Here is an 18417-nt window from a genome sequence, read left to right as displayed (position 1 = left end):
GTGTGTAGGAAGAAATACAGATCCACTGTATTTCCCTTTGGCAAGCCCAGATCTCCATGAAGCCTGTGCAGGCCATCACAAAGGCTGTTTCCTTATCACACAGGGTGAGTGCAGACACCCAGTGTGGCTGTTTGGAAGGAAGACCACCTCCTGTGTAGCCACTTTGTGTGGCTGAAAGCAGTGCACAGAGCCTGACAAGTGTGAATACAGGTTGCCATAACTGATTCCACCCTTTCTGGTGAGATATGAATGGAGAATACTGGTGTTCCCATATTCATTTTCAAATTCTTCAATTCTGGTTGCAAAATTTCTCAGTGGCTTTGTCATGCTGCCTGGAGTGGTTCATGACTGTGAGTGCCGGACTATCAAGAAGCAGGGCAGAGACCACAAATAGGTTGTATGTTCTGTGATTGGATTTCACCAACCCAGTAACAAGTATGAACTTCTAAAGCACTATCACAGTCCTACCATGGAGTCACAGACAGTTCCCTTGAGTATTCCTGTCTATTTTGCCACCCAGGCAAGCTGGATTTAGTGATAGTATGTTGCTATATCCCAAGGATCACAAAAGTGTCAGGTTGCTTCCAGTCCCAAGTGACCAGTTATTTGCCCCAGGACAATCTGTACTTCAAATCTCATACCAAAGACAATGTTTGCAGCCAATAACAAACTAACTCAAGATTTATTATCGAGGAAAAAAGAAATGAGGCAGTTATTACAAGGCTAAAGCAAGTAAACAAAAGCTAAAGCAAGTAAACTATACTCAAATGAGTTACAGTCGATGGTTTTACAAGATAACAAAGTTGTAGTAATCTGTCAGCTCTGAATGTCTTTTTGGGCTGATACTGGGGATCTCTGTTTCATAGCTCCAGCCCTATGAGAGTCCAAATAGAAAATGAGAGGTGTAAATTCTCTTGTCAGCTATTTTTATTTCCTTCTTCCAGAATTCAAGCTGATGGGACTAGCCCTTTTGCGTATAGCCCCTTCATGAGTGTGAAGCAGCAATTAATCAAGTCTTTCTATTGTGATGTCCCGCTATGGTCCACTTAGTTTTGATAGGGCTTCTTGTTGGTTAGAAGATATCTTCCCTGACTGGGTTCACAGTTTCAGACCAAACATTTTTTACAGTCATAAAGAGAAAACTTAAATATTACCTTATTGCACGTGATAAAGCTATTGTAAGTGAGATTAATGCGTGTAGCAACTTACAAGCATTTCATAAAGTCTAAACACTGAACAAATTGTTATAATACCTACATTAACCATACTAGCACACAGGTGAAACAGACTGTTTTCCAGCAATGAATTTGTCAGTGTTCAGCTGATGCCTAAAGCTTGGCAAGAGCTGGTACCTAGTCTGCCAGAGTCACAGGCTTATTCTCCTATCAGTGCATGTAACTTCCATTAACATTAGTGGGTGATGCCACCTGTTTACTTGCACAGAAATGATGACTATACCCCTTTCAATTCTAAAATGGCACGAGGTCATCTAACTGGGAATTTATATGGGGATTTTGTTTCTTTTCATAGGACTATATGGACAGCATCAAGCAATACAGCATGTAATAATACTGAAATCAATGGGTTAAATGTAGCCCTGTTGTGGAAATACTTGATTCCATTAAGGTCAGTGGAGTTACACCAGGGCTGAATTTGGCCCCAAGAGTGTAAAATTTGTCCAGCATAATACTTGTGACTTTTGATGCCATGACTTTCAGAATACTAACTAACCTTTTAAAAAAAGAAAAGGAGTACTTGTGGCACCTTAGAGACTAACAAATTTATTTGAGCATAAGCTTTCGTGAGCGACAGCTCACTTCATCGGACACATTCAGTTATTACTGTTATTTCTTAGAAGAGGCATACTACCTGAGAATGAGCAAAAGCAGAATTTCTGCAGCTTGTACTGCATATGAAAGCAAACTGCTTGCACACTAGCTGTAAAACTGCACCCGGTGAAAGAGAATTTACTCTTTAGCTTTTCTTGCAATACAGTATTTGTAAAGCTCTAGTCTAGATTTTGATTTCATGAGACAAGACCCTTTGTAAATCATATTTTCTACAAAATTATTATTCATCTGCCAACCCCTTCCCTTACACACACACAAAATAGGATATAAATATAGACATGCACTTTTCTTGACCTCTGGTGATGGCTGGTGTTTCCCTTTACTCCTTATGACTTTGACTTACAGAAGAGACACCTTGGATGTAGTTATGTCAAGAGCTTGACAAAATGACTTGACGGATGTCAAGAGAGGGGTTGTTTCATTTCCTAGTTGTCATGGACAAATGATTTTTTTAATGGTCTCTTCACCTCATGCTTTCTGAGATACTACTTCACTGCATAAAGGAAATACAACTGAGGGCAAGACCTTGGTGCACTTTAATATAGCTTCTGATCTGAAGGTTTGAAGAGGTGGGTTTATGCCAGAATCATTCTCTTGAAATGTATAAAGCATATACCACCTACCTTGGTCCAGCAGAAAGGTTTATATCTTTATATATCTATGTTGAAAATCTTGTTGAAGGGCTTGTATCACAAGTAATTTAATGGAATAAAATTTTAGATACTTTAAAAGTCTAACTATCCTGCATCTTATGTCAACTGTGTTCTCCTGATGAAAGTTCTTATAACATTTATGACCATTCCATAACTTTTATAGTGATGGATTAACTATTTTCTGTTTTTCCGAAACAATTAACCCCTGCAATAGTCAATAACAGCAAAATACCCTAATGCTTCACTTTCAAAAAGCAAAATGAATTCAGCGATGAACATTTGTCACCATTACTCTAATGGTTTAATAATACAGGAAAAGGTTCATACTTTAACTCTCCCCCTGAGTAATGGGTGGTACGTAGATGAGGGAAGGAATTGGAACTGAGAGTCGTATTGTAGTTCCTTCTCTGGTTCTTTTCTCTGGTTCAAAAAAGAACTAGATAAATTCATGGAGGATAGGTCCATCAATGGCTATTAGCCAGGATGGGCAGGGATGGTGTCCCTAGCCTCTGTATGCCAGAAGCTAGGAATGAGCGACAGGGAATGGATCTCTTGATGATTACCTGTTCATTCCCTCTGAGCCACCTGGCATTGGACAGAAGACAGGATACTGGGGTAGCTGGACCTATGTTCTGACCCAGTATGGTTGTTCATATGTTCTTATACTCTTAAGTTTTCTATCTTGATCCAGGAGGGAAGCAACCTGTGTCAACCCTTCATTAGATGCTTATTATTTCTTCCATTGTATTGGCTCACCTGTACTGCTTAAGCTCTATTCTTTCCCATCCCTCATTTGGAGATGTGTAGAAGCCCTATGGAATTTGTTCTCCCTCATCCTCCCTGCAGAGCAGTGATCCAGCTTGGCCACAAAGGGGAGAGTGTGCACATGTAAGTGTAGGACTCACACCCCCTATTCCCTTGCGTGGCTTTGTAAGCTCGAGTAGTAATCACGTACATAAGCACTAGGGACCAAATTCTGCTGTCAGTTACACTGGTGTAAATCCAAATGAACTCTTCTGCAGTCAGTTACACTCATGTAACTGGAAACGGAATTTGAGCCCTGGTGACATTCTGAGTTGTGCCTCTAAAAGGTGCACCACAGACTTCACTGCCAGGGGAGGGGGTGGGGGCTGTGGCACCTTTAAGACTAGAGTTTAAAGAGATTTTGCACATTTTTCACATTCTGTACTGAGACAAAACTGAGACCCTTCAAAGACTTTTGATTAAAGGTGGTGCACGGGAAGGTGGGGGGTGAGAGAAGAAGAAACACCCCACAAAACCACAGCGAGTGCCCCCATCCCCTGGCTATAGATGCTCTCCTCTTGAAGCAGTTCCACTTTGTATAAATAATTAAATATTCATTGGACCAGAGATAGTGACTGTAATTCAGTTGTTCATCTGGCATGTGGAAGACTCAAATTCAAATCCTTGCTTGAACCATACAGAACAGGGACTTGAACCTCGGTCTGTCGATATTGCTAGGGGGGGCCCTAACTCACCAGACTGTTGGCCTCGCTCTCGTTTTCACAAGACATTCCATTCTGGACCTTTCTTGACAGAATTTCATGAAACCTGGGCTCTTCTCACAAAAAGTTTTGTTTTGGCAAATTGCCATTTTCCAACCTAAAATCAAAAACCAACAAAAAACTGATTCATCGGAAAATTCTCAGTGAGTTCTGTTTAAGACATCATTGTGCCCTCTCAATTCGGAGATGCTCCATGGCTCGAACCTAATTTAGACAACCCTGATGGTCTGTCTAAATTACAACAGCCCCAAGCACTGCCTGGAATCTCTGTAGCATTACATGCTGCTGCCCTCCCTCGACCAGAAGTACAGCAATTATGAGGAGGTCCTCGGAAGGCAGCCAATGATGGGGGAAGCGCTCCTTAGCCAGACCCAGACCCGTTAGAGCTTCTTCATACCATTCCAGCATACAGGCACCAGAGTGGGAATAAGAGCAGATCCTGTACATTCCGTGGGATGCACTGTAAACAAACATACATTTATAGGGTTCAAATAAGAGTAGGTTTTCGAAATGAAATCATCTTAATTAAAAAATGTATTAATCTGGAATGAAGTTTGAGAACATCACCAATCTTATATGTCTGTTACAATAAAAACAATTATCAGCAAATATGCGAGGTGCCAAACAGATTATTTATGGTCCAAATATGTACAGGAAAGAGAGGAGAGTAGAAGGGTTCCAGGGCCAAGAACCTTCTAAAATCTATTTTCTAGTTTCACATATAGAGAGGTTTGCTTTACTTACAGTGTCAGCTTGCTGATGAAGTAGAATGTCTTCAAAAACCCACTAAGATACATATGGCCAGCTCCTCATCTGGTGTATGTGGGTACTCTGCCATTGTCTTCGCTGGATGGACTCTCTTTAGTCCAACTGAGGATCTGGCCCATATACAGCAATATATCCACCTTCCTGCAGAGGATGTTTGGCAGTAGCTGGAAGAAACTGATCAACTAAATCTGTCCAGAGTCACAGGAAAGCCATGGAACGAGCAGCTGTGTATTTTGTGTATCTCATTGTGTCTCTCAGAAAAATGAATTGATTGTGTGAGAGTCTCTCCAACCCCAAGAGAGCCAAGTAAGATTTGGAAATAGGCTACCAGACCCACTACCATTAGAGGACAGTTTTGCCACACTTATGACATTATCCAACACCCATCACTTTACATAGGGCTACTCCCAAAAAAGAGAGCTGGAAAGCTACAGCCGAGGACCTCTTGAAAGTCAGGCACCTAAAGTTGAATTTGGCAAGGCAAGGGGGAGGTGTGGATGTGTCCTTTTGGAACAAAGTTGATGCAATTCCCTTTTCCATTTATGGCCACTGCAATAACAGGCAATGTCAGAAATCCATTGACTGGGAGAGAGGGTGTGCATGTATAGCTTTGTGTATTTGTCCTTTTATTTGCATCTTTGACTTTGTCTACTCAATATGAACTCGACTCTCATAAGTCACTTGTCTCAGTTATTTGAGGTAAGTTTCGTTTGCTTCACCAGCAGCCTCCATCTTTAGAAGTGTTTTGCCTGCTCTGATGTATACATATCCTTTTAGTTAATTAAATAGAGGGCATAAGAACATAGGAACAGCCATACTGGGCCAGACCAATGGTCCATCTAGCCCAGTTTCCTGACTTCCAGCAATGGCCAGTGCAGATGCTTCAGTGGGAGTGAACAGAACAGGATAATTTCTAGTGATTCATCCCCTGTTGTCCAGTCCCCACTTCTGGCACTGTCATTATTCCTATGAATGTGTCTTTGCTATTGCTTTAAAGTCTCCTTCTTTCCCCCCCACCTCTTCCACTGTATAGTTTTTCCAACATGAAAACTCTGAAAAATAGTCACAGAGTTTTTCTCTTTCAATAAACCTTACCCTTCCTGCACATCAGCATTTCACAGCCCATTTCATAGAAAGGGCATCACTCATCTATTAGGCACCGTAATTCTTTTCAAAATAAAAGTAAATAAAAATACTTTTTTCATGTTATAATTTTATTTTTTCCCAATCCAAAATAATTAAAATTAAACCTCAGAGCCTCTGCTAATGATAGGCATTGCTTTCCCAGGTCCCTTGCTGTTTGCAAAATATGCCTATTGGGTGTTTTGTTTGTTGCTAAAAATGAAGTCTTCTTTTTGCTCATATTAGAAGAAATAGCTAACAAAGTGAACTTTAAACATGTTTATGAAAAAGATGCAAATACTTAGCTTCAATGAAGAGAAATGCTTTTAGTTCTTCTCTAAATCTCAAGTTTGTGCGTTCAGATTCCTGCTAACTTCTCTTTTTTCTCTAGGACCCTTCTAATTTTTGGCATCAAAAGATGTACGCTTCACAGAGTCAAGGGGCCAGATTTTGTGTGTGTGTGTGTGTGTGTGTGTGTGTAGCAGTCCTCAAGGTTCATTACATCTTTTAGATTTTTAGTTTGGAATTTTGGAGTGCATGGCTAGTCAAAATCGTGGTCTAATCTCCATTTTACATAATGCATCAGTGATAACTGCCCTAAAAATGAGATGTTTATGTTTTATGCTCATGATCTTTCTTGATCACAGACAGGCAAGGTGCTTGAGATAAAATTCTTGAAACACTAGCAAACATCTGCTCAAGGAAACAGTGCAAGCAGGTTTGCAGAGAAAAGAGAGGTGATGCATGCATTGGATATAATCTCTTCAATAACTCAGATGAAGGGAGAATCCTATTATTGCTGAAGTTCCTTAGTTAATTCATTGACTGGCACTACAATTAGGACTATGTATTTAACTTGGGAAACATTCAGAGCCTCTTCAGCCCAGGAGGAAGGATATGATGTTCTGTTAGAAATTAAAAGAATAAACAAAGATCCATTCAAAAAAGAGGAATTGCTATATGGTATGTTTAACACTGGATATGGCAACAGAAGAACATTTATTGGTAACTAGTGAGGGTCAACAAATAAAACCTTATTTTATTGAAAAACTTTGCAGCAGTTTTATTTCTGAACTGTTAGAAACACATGCATTTTATGAGTTTTTAATTTTTTTAAAAAAATTCTGATTTAAAAAAATATTAAGAATTTTATTGTAATCATTATCAGAATTAGAGCAAAGGGATATTCTGCTCTGTGAAAAAATTGGAGACTTTGAAAAACAAATTCATTCCATAGCAGAACAAATAAAACCTGGGAATTTTTCTTTGGATGGCAGGAAGGAGCTGGGCAGGAGGGGAACTGACTGCCTGATTACTCAGGGATTAGTGTGTCCCTGGGAACTATGGATCCTGGGGTCCCCAACTGTGGCTAGCTGCTGGGGAGCCTGGAAACCCCCAGAACCCACCAGGTGACAAACCAAGGAGTCATCAGTTTGCGGCTTGCCCAGTGGGTTGCTCCGGAACCAGGGACTTTTGGAAATCATGCTGTCAAGGAGTTGTGAGTCTGGAAAGTTCAGCTCAGGGACTCCCAGGCTCCCCAACAGCCCACCAGGCAGGTTTGCTGAGGAACCACATGGACAAATTGTCAGAAAACCAGGCAGGTTTCTATCAGAATTTTGTCAAAATTGCCATGTTCCCACAGAAAGTTTTGGTTTTGACAAATCAGCATTTACTGGCAGAAAAATGTTTTGTCGGGAAATTTCAAATTAGCTCTAATGAAAATGTTTAGTTTCCCCCAAAACCTAATTTTTGGTAAACAAAAAAAGTCATTTTTTTTTCATGGAAATTCTATGGCCTGTGTTATGCAGGAGGTCAGACTAGATGATTACAGTGGTCCCTTCTGGCCTGAGGGTAAGATAGAATTGCCCTGTGATCTGAAAAAACTGCATGGGAACAATGATAAACATTGCTGACCTTCTGTTATAGAAATTTATGTAGAGAAACATGCTTAGTAACAAGGATACAACATGAAAGGTAAAAAAATATTTTACCTCCGTATTTCTATTTTAGTTTTATTTATTGAGCTCTCGGATGGTGGCATCAAAGAACAAGATGCACGTCCAGAACTAAATCTAAATTATTAATTATATGTCTAACCATAGCACCCAGGAGGCCCCAGTCATGGACCAAGATCCCACTGTGTTCAGTGCTATACAAACACAGAACATTGCTTCTTTCAGTCTTCAGGGTAGTCACCTGTCTGCAACACTCTGAGGTTGTGGATTCCTGGGAGAGTTCGTCAGGAATTTCTGGATAGAATTTATTCGTTGGAAAATTCTGATTTTTTTTTTTATTTCTGATTTTTCTGATTCTTATGTTCCTATGTTATGTTTTGGGGTGGTTTTTCAGGTTCAGGAAGGAGCTACTCCAGAGAGAAAACCAGAGAGAGCAAGACCGTTTCCCCAATATAGCTAAAATCCTAGTGATTAGAGTGAGGATGCAGGAGACTTCAGGTTTTAGTCCCTGCTCTCCCTGTTTTGGAGCATGAATTTGAACCTGGGTCTCCTACCTCCCAGGGGAGTTCCCTAACCACCAGGCTATAAATTCAGTATTACTGTGGCTGGCCCAATTCATATTTAATTATTTATTCTATAAGGTAGTACATTTCAGCTCTCTTGTATACTCTTTCTATTCAAACAATTCATCCCAAATGCCACTCCTGGGTTAACGCAGAACACTCTTTGTACACTGTAGAGTAAGCCAACATTCACATTTGGAATTTCCCCACATTCCAGGGTCATTTAACCACAAATGCCTTAAAATAAAACAGTTGGGATTTCTAGCAACAGATAAATAAATATTTGATCAATAAGAATATGGGAGTTGATTCACCGCTCACTTTCACGGGACTGACTCCATTGGCTTCTGTGGAGTTACTCTTGATTTACACCTGTATAAGGAAGAGGTCCATAGGATGCAATCCTGAGTCCTTACTCCTTATCAGGCAAAATTCCCATTGACTTAAGTAGGCATTGTATCTGAGTAAGTAGTTGCAGTGGGGGAGGTTTAGGTTGGATATTGGGAAAAACTTTTTCAGTAGGAGGTGGTGAAGCACTGGAATGGGAGGTGGTGGAATTACCTAGGGAGGTGGTGGAATCTCCTTCCTTAGAAGTTTTTAAGGTCAGGCTTGACAAAGCCCTGGCTGGGATGATTTAGTTGGGGATTGGTGCTGCTTTGAGCAGGGGGATGGACTAGGTCCCTTCCAACCCTGCAATTCTATGATTCTATGAGTAAGTAGTGAATAAAGGCAGATGGATATTAAAAGAAAATGAATTTTGAAAATGTATTTTATCAATGCCCGTCAGTGAATCGGCATTTCAGTTCAAGGAATGGCAATGTTGTCTCTTTCTAAGTGGAGCTATCATCTTATTCTTATTGATACTGAATTGTATTTCCCAGCTGCAGGCAGACTAGGAGTGAGAGAAAATCAGGTTCTGTTAGAAACTACTGAAAGTCAGACATGCCCAAAGCCATTTTAAGGTAAAATCTATAGTTCTTCATCATCATCATCAATCATCACCATCAGCAAAAAGTCAAACAATTGTTTTTAAGTTTAACATAATAGGGATGCCATTTATTCATCAATGATTGAAATTCCCCAACCAAAAGTCACTAGATGATGAATTTGGACTACAGTCTCTTATTAAAAAAAAAAAGATGCTGAATGGAAAATAATTTAGATCTTGCCTCTCTTTTTTAATAGTTAAAACCTTAAATCTTTGACATTCAGAAACATTCCCATATAACTAGAAGAGTTCACATCAATATCACATATATGGTAATATGAATGAAAATAAGTGGAGAATTTCAAAGTTAAACCTGATTGATTTTTATGCTTCTCATTTCTATTCCTCTTTGAGGGTTCACTGTGCAAAAGTCATATTCTTTGTTATTTTATTATACTTGTATAAATAGTCATGAAAATACATACTTAATAAATGGTGTGAACTTGCATCTGGTTTGATGTACAATTGTTACCAAGGATACATTGACGATGACATACAGAGATATTTTTTTAAAGGTAACGAAGCAGGTTTTTGGTTCTAAAGAAATGAAAAGAAAAAAAATGATAAAAGTGGTAGTATTGATTTGCTCAAGATTTTTTCTCTTTTATGCTGATATTATAGGTATCCATTTTGTACTCAACAGAACCCAATAAACCCTATTAAAGATGTGGAATACAAGAAAGACATTCATTCTTTCTCAAGGCTTTTTTGCTAATAGGAAAGGTCAATACAGACACATTAAAATTTCTGCTACAGTAGAAACTTCAATCAAAATGTGACTTCAATACAAAAAAAATAATGAAACTGTCAACATAAACAAAATTGAAATAGTTCCCCCCCTGCCCCCAGATCCTAAGGCTATAAAAGCACTGCTATTTCTTTCTACATCCCAGTAACCTGCAGGCAGTAATTATCAGAAGCTTTTGCTGATAATTTTCTCAATATGTATTATTTGTAGAGTATGAATAGCCTCTTTTTACCATTATTCCTTCAAAGTGCTTAGCTGCCCAAAATTAAAAGACATTTAGGTTAATACAAATGTGATGGCTTCCCCTCCCCCTTCTTGGGGTGCCACTTGGAACTGGGGTAACACTGAGCCCACCTGACCCTCCAGCCTGGGTTCCCTTTAAACTGTTATGCAGCCTGTCGAACCCTTCCCTAGGCTTCAGACTGCACTTTACCAGCACACATACAGGGAGGGACACACCCAGCTGCAGCTATACACACAGATGCTGAGATTAGCTCCGCATAGGCTCAGCTAAGAAATTGCCCAGTACTCCTCTAGAGAGTAAATCCAAAATTGTACCATCTTGCACTGCACAGAGAACTATACAGTGTAAGCTCATGCAATTCGCACCCTCCATGTCAATGTGGAGAGAGATATACACAGCTTTCTGCCCCCAGGTTATGCTCTACACACACATGCTTTTAGACAAAACAAAAGCAAGTTTATTAACTACAAAAGATAGCTTTTAAGTGATTATAAGGGATAACAAACAGATCAAAGCAGATTACCTAGCAAATAAAACAAACACACAATCTAAGCTTAATACACTAAAGAAGCTGGCTATAAGTAGCAAACTCTCACCCTCAATGTTGTTTTAGACATATTGCAGAGATTTCTGAAGGCAAGCTGCACTTGCTTGCAGTTTAAAACTCCAGATATTCCTTTCACAGGCCAGACAACCCTTTAGCCTGGGCTCAGCTCTTCTCCACTATTTCAGTCTTTTTGTTCTCAGGTATTTCCAGCAGTCTTCTTTCTTGGGAGGGGAGTCAATGAAGAATGAACCACGATGATGTCACTCCCCTTCCTTAAATAGTTTTTGCATATGGCGGGAATCCTTTGTCTCCCCATTTGATTCCCATCCCGTCAGTGGAAAAATACTAGTATTATCATGGAGTCCAGTACCAGGTGACTTAGTCTCAATGTCCTGCAGCCACAACTCAGAGACTGTTTGCAGAATCCCCAGGAAGCCTTCCTAATGGGAGATTACCATCTTCAAAGATCTATTGTTCTCCCTAATGGCCCTTTCCAGCCAGCTGTCCAGACTGATTGCATTCTGTCTAGTGGGCATTTCCCAGGTGCAAACACATTTGTAATAGATGCATAGACAATATTCCTAACTCCAGACCAAAAATGATACATGCATAAAAATAGGATAATCATATTCAGTAAATCATAACCTTTCCAATAATACCTCACGTGACCTAACTGACATAAAATACATGATAGTTATGCCACAATCATATCATAACAATATCTCTATGAAGAATATGGGGTGTAATGCCAAAACAAGCACAGAAATTATAGATGAAAAAGGCCTATTAGGTCATCAAGTCCATCACCTTTCTAATACAATATTGTTTCCTAATGTACAATATATCACTCAGGTCTCTGTTCAGTTCAATTTTTCAATGTCTTGAGTGATGGGGCTCTTATCACTTCCCAAGGGAGACTATTTTAAGAGTTGATAAGATGGATGCAGATACATTTTCTGATTACATTGAAAAGAAATAGTTTAGATTGGGAGAAAAAGACTCTGGGTGAAATAAGGCTCCACTGAAATCAATGGGAATTTTGCTATTGATTTCAAGGAGGCCAACAAATTTTCCTACATCTGTAATGCTACAGCTCCAGAATACCTCCATTTTATCTCATCCAGAGCATAAGGTATAGTGTGTGTTTTAGCAAATGGGGTGTGGATGAGGGGAAGCTTCCTGAGGCTTAATCCAGAGAAGACTGAGACCATGATATTTTAAGTGAAGCAATTTCAGTTTGTGGCAAAGGTTATAATTACTCTCCTCTCTGATTTAGCTGGAGCTCCCATGATATACAAGAAAGAGTGAACTGCCATCAGGGTGTTCTCCAATGAAGGCCCTTCAACTTTTGGAATTAATTCCCTACATTGGTCCAAAATATCCCAGATATCTTTAGGGTGTTCTATAAACACCATCTATATGGACAGATGTTTGGGGAGAGCTGAAGTCTGGGGGAGGTTCAATTTAGGGTTATGTGGATGTTTATTAGGGAGAGTCCGATTTTCTGTTTTTGGAGGTAGACAAGTTTTGGTTCTGTGGACTGCTTTTTGTGTGGAGAAATATCGGTGGTTGGCGACTGCTGTTTTTTGTTTAAACTGGAGTTTATTGTTTTTGTGTGTATGTCAAGGATGCCCGAGTCTGGGATCAACAGTGTTTAAATAGCTAACTAAACAAAATGAAGGATATGCCTAAATCCCATGTAGGGTGAACTCTCAACTCTCAGAAACATCTGTAAAATCTGGGATGTTTGAAATCTATGGTACTTACTACAGTGATGGGGGCTATGTGTCTTAGTCTCCCACAAATATTTAAAAATAGAAATGCCAATGGCAATCTTATCTAGATCAGAATTTTGAAGCCATCTCTAGCTTGTTCAAGGTCCATTCATCTTTAACTTTTGTGTCTGTGATTAAATTACTATCAATGTCCAAAAGTCCTACTCCTGCAGTAAGAGCCACATGGGCAGACCCTGGCACCAGTACAGAGCCCTACTAAACTTCTGTCCTAACATAGATCCAGATGCAGATTTATGGTCTTAAACGCGTATTCATCTCCTCTGGTGACTTTCAAAGCTTTCCCTCTGCTTTTGTACATGGTGCATGTGCACAAGAAGAAATAAGACCTGGATAGGAGGCTGCAAATCCTATACTCACCATGAATGACTGGGATCTGAGGAATACAATACATGAGTGTTCTCTTTAGTGGGGAGTACAATCATTCATTTTTGGAAAAAAGTTTGTGTTTGTATTTTCCATTTGTTTGTTTACCTGAAGGCTTCTATCATTCTCCAGTTATACCTACCAATTTTATATAATCATATTTTTATAAGACTACAACACACAGAGTTCTCTTCCCACCCCCATCCCTCAGTATGCATGCTATCTACTTAAATGACTATGCCATCGTTTTGTGATTCACTAGCTTATCGCTTCGCTGGAAATCAAAGGCAGCATTACAATGGGAAACAACTAACAACTGCTAGATAGTGACAGCACTGAAAAGGAGTAATTTTGTACGTCAGGCAAATCAATACAGAATAATTATATTTTGAAAGTTGAAATAACTAAAAAAAAGAAGATTGTCAAGCATGACTGGAAAAGTCTTTAGGAAATGCAAAAGTTGTTTCTTTTAACGATTCAGAGGGAGATTTCATTAACAAAATGTTCCTTTAATTATGGATATTTTGAATGGTATGATACACAAAATGCAAAACTATTAAAACTCATTAGTAGGGTACAGATGTTTTATGTACTTTTAAACTGTAGCCTAAATTGATTGTGCCTCTTTGTCTATAAACCAGCTGGCCATTCTTTATTAAAGCATCTGTCAGTTCTTCCTGGAAAAAGATAGTGAAATCAGTGCAGAACAGATAAAGCAAGCAAAGACATTACTTTAAAGGAACATGAAAAAAAGAAAACGTAAGCCTGGTAATTATAAACAGCACAAACACATGCAGTCTGTACTTGATGAAACTTGTAATATAACAACTAATTTTATGTGCCTTTGTTTGAATTACAGACCTCAGAATACAAATGCTGTTACAAATAAAAAATACCTTCCTGCAAATATATTTGATAATAATAATAATGTTAAAGTATTAGAAGAAGAAGCAATTATCAGCATAAACTTACAGGACGTGTGGTACCTACATCTGTACAAAGCCTTCCAAGTTTGGACAGAAAGAAGTGATTTTTTTTGTCTGAACGTTGGTTCAGATAGATTCACAGGTCCTGTGTAAGAACAGGTTCTCAGCATCTTTTTTTTCTCGAGGTCTAATCTTGCAAGTGAAGAACTGGCTATGTTACACAATATTAGAGGCAGAGATGGTAATGTTACCTGTAGCAAAGATTGCTTGACACTTTCCATTACATTGTTTTGAGTTGTGAATAGCTTTGCCAAACTTTAACCATTTGGGCTGACATTTTCCAAGTTGGATGTCCATGTTCAGGTTTTTGTTTGTTTGTAAAGTTTCAGTAAAAATGGTTCTGAAAGACAGATAAGTGGAAAATTTGCTGTTTTATTCATGTTAAAAAAATGAATACAACCATTTTGTTGAGAAACTGTAGTACCTCCTTGCTTTGGAGCAGGGATTTGAAATTTGGCAAAGGGGTCAGGGACGTGCATTTTGCTGTTCCTGTGAAAGAATACTCACATTTGGCCAAGTCACACGCCTTGAAAAATTTCACTTCACACATGCTCAGTAGAGACTTGGTGCAGTTTAGAAATTAAACTCTCCAAAGATTCTGTTTATATGATCATGCTCCAGCCCAGGGATGTCGAGGCTGAATAGGGATTTCCCAGCAATTACTGGTGCCAGGTTCTGTATGATGCTGTGGTGCTTGGTACCAGAACCGAGAACACAGAGACTGTAACTCCTCTGTTCCCAATGCTCCCCCTGCTGGCTCCCAGGCAGCATGGGAGAGTAGGAAAAATGTAGAGGCAACAAAAACTAGACTGGGCTGGAAGGCAGAGGGAGCAGATTGGAACAAGGCATCTGGGAAGGGAGCCTGAGAGTGGGAGCTTGGAGGCAGGGAGCACGTGGGACTAGCTGGGCAAGGAGAATGTAACTGGGATGGAGCCAGGGTGAAGGGAAGAATCTGGGGTGGAAACTAGGATAAGCTGGATAAGGAAACAGGAACTGGGATCCAGGGGGCTTGGGAGCCCTGGGGTGGGGGGGCATGGAGGGGGTAGATGGAGACTGAGATCAGCTGATCCTGAGCTATAGATTACATATTAGTTCCCGGTTGGCATTATGTGGTTTGGCAGTGTTCAGCCTCATGACCAGCCCCAGAAATATTAAAGTTATTATGAGGACCTTGGGATGCATGAAGGAGACAATTACATTTAGAAAAGGCATTCTCTCCCAGTGGCATTTTATTGGCACAGTTAGCAAAATTACAAACATTCCAACCGAGTAAAGTAGATAAATGATATATGATGCTCTAAACATCCTGCCTCTGAGTATCCATATGCTCACACCCTCCCTTGCAGAAAAACCCAAAGGGTTAGTCATCATCCTCACCATCACCTGTGACCAGCATCCTGGCATCTCCCAAGGCTGGGATACAGCTTTTATAATGTGTTACGCAGATGTCCACTATGCCTAATCCAAATTCAGTATGGGCTTCATCCTCTTTGCCTTATCCTATTAATATTGGGGTGCTCTTTTCCCATAGGCTACTAGGGCTTTACCTCAAGTTCATTAGCATATATGTCAAAGAGTTACCATGGCATTCTTGTGTTCAGACATCTGCTAATGTTCCTAACTTAAAATATCTAAAGCTGATATAAACTGGCATCTTGTGGTTGCCTGTCAGCAGTTTAGTCATTCTTGTTTATTATAATATTCTATCTTGTGATATCTTATGATCTAGGGTTACTCCTGGGTAGCTGCTTATGCTAAGGGTTTTTTGGACCCTTAGGCCTTGATTATTTTAGCTAAGCTATTGTCTTACAGGAGTTCAGGCTTTTAGGCTCATTGCATTACTGCCTTAACTTATATGCCTTACCTAGCAAATATCTATACCTATAGGTTACATTGAGGAGCCTGGGGAGGGGAGGCTGGCCAAGGGTGAGCAAGACAACTGTGAGGAAGACTGGGATGAGGAGCACAGGGAGGAAGGCTGCATTTGGGACAGGTTGCCTGGAGGAGGAGACTGGGGCTGGCTGGGCAAGGAGACTGAGATGAGGAGACGGATTTGGGATAGTGAAAGGCCGGAGAGGACAGGGAGTAGAAGAGTCTACAATCACAAGAGCACACCCCTCTGGAACCTGGAAGGGATCCCAAGATTCCTGAGTCTGAACACTCTTCTGCTTTCAGCAAATAGCTGTGTAACTCACTGGAAAACTCTCTCTCTCATCCCCAGGTAGTGTCTGGTCCTCATAGAGGATGATAACCATGTACTACTATTAGTTACTCCTACAGTTCAAGTGACAGAGGTCTGTGCTGTGGATCTAAAGGTTCCAACACTGCTGACTATCCATATGGTGTAAATATGATAGAAAAAGTAACCACCAAGCTCCAAAAATATGGAACATCTGTTATGCTATACAAAGCACACGGGATCTTTTATAGGAGTGAAGGCAAATACGCCATATTTATTGGAAATACAACAGTTAGCATATGCTTTTCAGTCACACACACATACACATCATGCACACAGTCCTGCCAGTTGATGTTTTTATAGTTACCAGTCTGTTGTAGCTCGAGTCAATCTAATGGCCAGTTAGATTGAACACGAGTGAGGAGCTGGGTTCTGTTGGTCGCGATCCGATGCTCCAAGGTTTTGCAGGACTGAACCCAGAGTTTCATGGCAAAACCCCCCATCTTTATAGTTGTAAATTCCGATTTGAGTCCATGCATTTTGCAATGTCATCCTGTAATCATTAGTCCTTAAGTGGTGTTAATCTTGGGTTTTCTGCTGTTATCATTTGATGATAGGCTTCCCATCATTACCTCCTATTTGTTGTCTCGCCTTCGGGGGTGCCTGCCTCACCTCTGAGGTCGTCAATGCTGCTAACATGTTTAGCCTCGGATACAATGCATATTTTCTGATTGTCTCCTGGTGTTTCCAAGTCTCTCACTTTTTCTTGACCATCTGGACATTTGGGATGGCTTTCACCTTATCTTTTCCTGATGCACGCATTCCTCATTCACACAAACAGTCTCTCACAGAAACCTTCAAAGGTATACAGAATACATTGTAAATTAAGTCTTGCTAAATCTTATAACTAAAACAATTCACATTGGGGCTTCAGGCCCTCATCATTTCTCTAATCTATTTATCATAAACACAATACAAAATCCTGTCTTTTACTTACTAAACCTTAAAACAAAGAAATGTATATTTAACTAGAGTGCCTAATTTGTAATACATATAGGAAACCATAGTAGACATTATAACTTATCCTAAAACAAAAGGGTGACCATAATCAGTCATAAGGATTATGACAATATATCCCTGCCTTAACATCAGTACAGACACTGGCAGTCTGTCAGATGCATTCCTACCAATATCCCAGAGGGTCATTCCTTTCTGCTATTCAAAAAGGGTAGCTGATAAAATGAAATCAAGACATACATTAGTACTTCTATTCTTATAGTACAATTATAAAATCCTGCTCCTACACATCAGCCAACATCCTAGATGCCTCATAGTCCATAGATTGTTCTACTAACACTAATAGATGATCCCATAAATGGCCATGGACACAGGTAAGATCTCCATGCTCTGGAGATCCTCTGGACCTTTCCGCTAACACGCCAATAATAGGAGACGTTGTCCCAGCACTACAGTGCTCCATCAGCCTTCTCCAGCAGAACTCAGATAGTGGTGATGGGTAACTGCTTGTCCTCTGAAGACCCTCACCTCTGGGATCCCACAGGGATGCATACTATTCCTTCATCAATATCTACTTGAGACCACCAGAGGGGGGGGGGGGGAGGAGAGAGAGAGAGAGAGAGAGAGAGAGAGAGAGAGAGAGAGAGAGATGCCATAGCATTGAACTATTTATTTCATTCTCAAGTGACGCCCACCACCTGCTGAAGTGTCAGAATGCCTACAGGAAATTCCCAATCCTCACACTCATCCCAAAAAATCTCTACCTCAACCAGAGTTCTGACCCCCTAATGGGAGAAGTGTCAGAGAGTTCATGAAGTCCACTAAAAAGATAGATTAGATAGACTGAAAAAAAACGATTAGTTAGATGATAGAATTTCTATTTGCTGTTTTAAAAACCTAGGAAATTACACACAACTCTCCCCTTCCCCCGTATTATAAGAAAGTCAAACACTCAAAAAAATAGAAAATACCAGAAGTAAGTCTGCCTGTGAAACCTTAATTTAGCCCGTTGTACATATGCATTGACAGTCATCAATTACATCATATTATTCCACACAACACTTGCACAGTCAGTGCACATAAAAATAACCAGAAATTTGAAATAGAAATAT

The sequence above is a fragment of the Natator depressus genome, chromosome 3 (assembly GCF_965152275.1).
Source record: "Natator depressus isolate rNatDep1 chromosome 3, rNatDep2.hap1, whole genome shotgun sequence".
Taxonomy (NCBI): Eukaryota; Metazoa; Chordata; order Testudines; family Cheloniidae; genus Natator; species Natator depressus.
The sequence above is the reverse complement of the archived record's forward strand: the minus strand, read 5'-3'. Positions refer to the sequence as shown.